The sequence below is a fragment of the Strongylocentrotus purpuratus genome, unplaced genomic scaffold (assembly GCF_000002235.5).
Source record: "Strongylocentrotus purpuratus isolate Spur 01 unplaced genomic scaffold, Spur_5.0 spur5_scaffold_12, whole genome shotgun sequence".
Classification (NCBI taxonomy): domain Eukaryota; kingdom Metazoa; phylum Echinodermata; class Echinoidea; order Camarodonta; family Strongylocentrotidae; genus Strongylocentrotus; species Strongylocentrotus purpuratus.
The window spans coordinates 33,766,583-33,771,896 of record NW_022145597.1 but is presented as its reverse complement, the minus strand read 5'-3'; positions in this window follow the sequence as shown (position 1 = coordinate 33,771,896).

Sequence of the window (5,314 nt, the reverse complement as noted above, 5' to 3'; positions counted from 1 at the left end):
AGAAAAGGATTAAAAGTAGAGGACGGTACAACGAATCGTCTTCAGTTTATAGTTTAATGAAACTTCAAAGCTTCAGCATTCGCACAGGAGCTAGGGCGCTTCGCGCACTCTGTAAGTGATTCGAAACCCTAAAATAAAATCCTAGCTATGCGCTTGTTCAGGGCCCATGAAAGCACTGACAAATAATACCCGCATAGTTACAAAAGAAAAAAAAATCAAAGATGAGCCCTTAAGGAGAGTGAATCAAAAGTATCACAATGCACTCCATTTCGGGGAGCCCTGCCCCAATACATTATATCATAGGTTTTCAAAACATATATTTTTAATTTTTGCACTTTAGGGGAAAACTTTCCGCAAAATAAACTATAAAAAAAATTAAAAAAATAAAGAGTAAATCCATAAATATGTGAGGATTGGGTGTCCATTCTGTCACGCTTGAGTTACCTAAACAAATAAATTGAATATAAGATGGAGCATATAAGACACGTTGACTTTAAAAACTAAATTAAAACAAAATATGTGGTCCTTTGACAGAATAATACATAGTTAGATGAGTAAATTGATGATAGAGGGCGTAGAAAAAATTAAATGAATCAATTAAAAAAAATATAAAAACAATGTTTAATTTTATGAAAATGTTACAGTAATGTTATAATACTTATTAGGATTCAGATCATTAAATTTCAGCACGATAGGATTAGGGCTTATCAATTAACAGTAGTTTGTTATAAACGCATCAAAAGACTCTCTATCAAGAAAGGTTGCAAGACAAACTCATTTTCAAGGCGATGGTAAACTTTTTGATACGGCATTTGTTGAAGTATTCCCACAGTGGATTTTCAATTGATGTCCGAATGATGTAAATAACAAATTTCTTTATATCATGGGAAAGCAAATTTGGAATGAAAAACATTTAATTATAATCTTAATGTTACCAGCAGGGTCAATACCAAACATGCGTTGCGTTCTCCCCCCAAACTCCTGGGGACCGCTCACAGGATCCTAAAGAGATCCAGCATTGGGCCTACACAAGGCCTGACACATTTTAGAATGACTTTGATATTTTTGAGTGAAATTTAATATATATGCTTTATATATATATATCACAGATAGAAATAGACTGAACAATATTAGTGAGAGCAATAAAAAGCGAATTTGACTTTATATAAGTACAAATTTCGATACGAAAACTGGATTGCATTCTCCCCCAAACTCCGGGGGACCACTCCATGCACTCAGAGGTACCCCTAGAAATCCAGCTTAGGGCCTACACAAGGCCTGACACATTTTAGAATGACTTTGATATTTTTGAGTGAAATTTAATATATATGCTTTATATATATATCATAGATAGAAATAGACTGTACAATATTAGTGAGAGCAATAAAAAGCGAATTTGACTTTGTAAAAGTACAAATTTCGATACGAAAAGTGGGCTTCATTCTCCCCCAAACTCCAGGGGACCACTCCATGCACTCAGAGATTCCCCCTAGAACTCCAGCTTGCCTACACAAGGCCTGACACATTTTAGAATGACTTTGATATTTTTGAGTGAAATTTAATGTATATGCTTTATATATATATCATAGATAGAAATAGACTGTACAATATTAGTGAGAGCAATAAAAAGCGAATTAGACTTTGTAAAAGTACAGATTTTGATACGAAAAGTGGGTTTCATTCTCCCCCAAACTGCGGGGGACCACTCCATGCACTCAGAGGTACCCCTAGAACTCCAGCTTGCCTACACAAGGCCTGACACATTTTAGAATGACTTTGATATTTTTGAGTGAAATTTAATGTATATGCTTTATATATATATCATAGATAGAAATAGACTGTACAATATTAGTGAGAGCAATAAAAAGCGAATTAGACTTCGTAAAAGTACAGATTTTGATACGAAAAGTGGGTTTCATTCTCCCCCAAACTCCAGGGGACCACTCCATGCACTCAGAGATTCCCCCTAGAAATCCAGCTTAGGGCTTGTACAAGGCCTGAGACATGTTTTTAGAATGACTTTGAAATTTTTGAGTGAAATTTAATGAATATGCTTTCTATATATATTACAGATAGAAATAGACTGTACAACATTAGTGAGAGCAATAAAAAGCGAATTAGACTTTGTAAAAGTACTGATTTTGATACGAAAACTGGGTTGCATTCTCCGCCAAACTCCAGCTAGGGACCACTCCATGCACTCAGAGATTCCCCCTAGAAATCCAGCTTAGGGCTTGTACAAGGCCTGAGACATGTTTTTAGAATGACTTTGAAATTTTTGAGTGAAATTTAATGAATATGCTTTCTATATATATTACAGATAGAAATAGACTGTACAACATTAGTGAGAGCAATAAAATGCGAATTAGACTTTGTAAAAGTACAGATTTTGATACGAAAACTGGGTTGCATTCTCCCCCAAACTCCATGGGACCACTCCATGCACTCAGAGATTCCCCTAGAAATCCAGCTTAGGGCCTTCACAAGGCCTGAGACATGTTTTTAGAATGACTTTGATATTTGTGAGTGAAATTTAATGTATATGCTTTCTATATAAATGGACTGTACAATATTAGTGAGAGCAAAAAAAGCGAATTCGACTTTCATTAAAAGTACCAAAAATCGAGCAGAAACCTGGGTTGCATTCTTTCCCAAACTCCAGGAGGACCACTCCGGGGTTCTTCTAGAAATCAAGTTTATAGGGCCAACAAGAGGGCCGAAAACATTTCAGAATGACTTTGAAATGTTTCAGTGAAATTGAATGTAGGTATATATGCTTGAACATTGTACAGATAGAAATAGACTAGGTTGCGTTGTCCATGAAACTCACGGGGCAGCTCAGGACAGTGAAGGATCCAGGGGAGGGGGCCCTTCCCTTGGCCCCAAAAATAGGCAATTTTTGTTTGCCCAAAGGGAGGGGGGATGTTAAGTTTTAAAAAAAAGTAGAGCTCAAACCCCCCCCCCCCCCCCCCCCCCCCCCCCCACGCTCATTTGACCAATCGGCTGAATATTTTGCCCCTCCCTCGCCGCCGGCTTGATCCGCACCTGGCTCAGGGTTCCTCCCCGCTGGGTGAGGGGGGGGGGGGAGGACAGGGTAACTTTGCTAGTCATTTTAAGGACGGCTATTCATAAGGACCGCTATTTATAACGAGGAAAAGGGGGTCACTATTCACGAAGGCATGAGAACCGCTATTCATAATGTGAGATAAGGGTCGTTTTTCATAATGCACATTAATTGAGGGTCATTTCTCATAAGGAACGCTATTCATGATACAAAATCGAGGTCGCTAGTCATAAACATGAAGAAGGGGCACTATTCATAATTTTTAGAGGGGGTAACTATTGTACTCATCATAAAGACCGCTATTCATAATACGAAATTAGGTTTGCTATTCATAATACGTATATAATAAATAGCGACCCTCTTCTAGTATTATGAACAGAGACCCCTATGAATATAAACGACCCCATTTTGTATCATGAATATCGACCCTCTTCTCATATTATGTATAGCTGTCTTTAGGAATAATAACCCTTTTCTCAAATTATGAATAGCGGTCCTTATAGGAATGTGGTCCTTATGAATAGCGAGCGGTCCCTGATTGAGCAGCACCCATGGCGAGTAGCAGCACATCTGGAAAGAGCTCACTTACTCTTGAATTTACTATAATAAAACTGGGACGACCGGGTGTGACGATTTTATTGAAAGTGGTGGATATTTTCCAAGGCGGTTCTCTTCCAACTTGCTAGGTCTACTTGTTTTGTCACTTTTAATTATAATTATTATCTCACATCTCTAGGAACGAAAATAGGCCAAGTCGCAGGGCTGCTTTTTTGGAGAAAAATTACAAAAATATGTTCCGTGTTTTTTTGTGATGTACATGTCAATGCATGAAGCCCAAATTAATGATATTGATAAATCTGTGCGACCATCGGCGAGGACTTTGCATGAACAAGTGAATTGATTTCAATTATTTTTGTGGGATTCTGCATCTGCAATTTTCACTTTAGCGATATTATGAATGATATATTTTCCTGAAGAAAATACTTCCCCATGTTTAAGGCCAAGATCTGAAAAGTTGGGGCACTTTTAGGGATTTTGCAGCACAAAGTTATGTTCCATGTTTAGGGATTTTTTTGCAAAAAAGTAACCCATTAGAGCGGCACATCACTGTATACTGTATGAGGTTGGGAGAATTTACTGTTAGAGGGTGATGCACAGTGATGCCTTTAAAGAAAACTATAAGTATATTTGTGGTTTGAAAACAAAATCAGGATTTGTGTGCATGTTTAGAGGGTTAGTACATGCAGTAGAAGAAATATAATGAGTAACATTTCATACAACATTTATGCCATTTTTTTTTATCAACCTTCAACAATGTTACCGAGTCACTTTATATCATGAAAGCAATTTCATATTCTTGAAGACGGAATCGTTTGAGCTGCCATCGAGTGGTCATGTCTTGCGATAATTATGCCTCGGGTCATTTGTCACAAGTACCTTCTCAAACATGGAAACTATGTTTCTCGCATTCAAGAGATATGTACAATTTTTTTTGGTCTATACAAGTATAGTAATATATAACGTGTCGAAAGAAAAATGCTGAGCACAACATCATTGGTAAAAAATGGTATTATATCCAATTAATGGACGCAGGAATTGTAAGTTGCATGAAGAATGTACAGTGTGCATGGGGTTGGTAATCTAGAGAGTTGGGGGAAAGTTCTTTTCATTTATCGTGTATTTCTCTACATAAAAATGATATTTTCAGATGATGTAATCATTATCATTTACAGCGAAAGAGTTTTAATAATTGTCATTTCCCAATTTTCAGGACTAAACTCAAAACCCGTTATCTAAAATATTGTTTGTTTATCTCATATAACTTTTTTGTCATGACTGATGGAAAAACTTATCAGAATGGGACATGGGACACCGCCCTCTATTCTAGCCGTAGGGGTAAAATACAGGAAGGGGGTAGTTCGGGGTTGAGAACTCCTTAATACATCTTTTTTTGGAGGGGGGGGGGGGGGGCAACCACATCACCTCATGATTCGGGCGACGCGATGGGCTCGCTGTAATTTGTCTTTTCGTGCCCCATAATGCTTGTCGGAATGAACGAAATATATTCAATTCTATAAATAAACTACTAAAAAAATTGGCAAACTTATCAAGCTTCTTTAAAGTTAATAATAATTATTGCAATTGATAAGACTCTACATATTTTAATTAAGCAAAGTGGCATTAAAGTCAGTCCTTTTGCGAAGGGATTTGCAAATTGATGTATTTAGCCCCAGGTCCTGCACGATATGC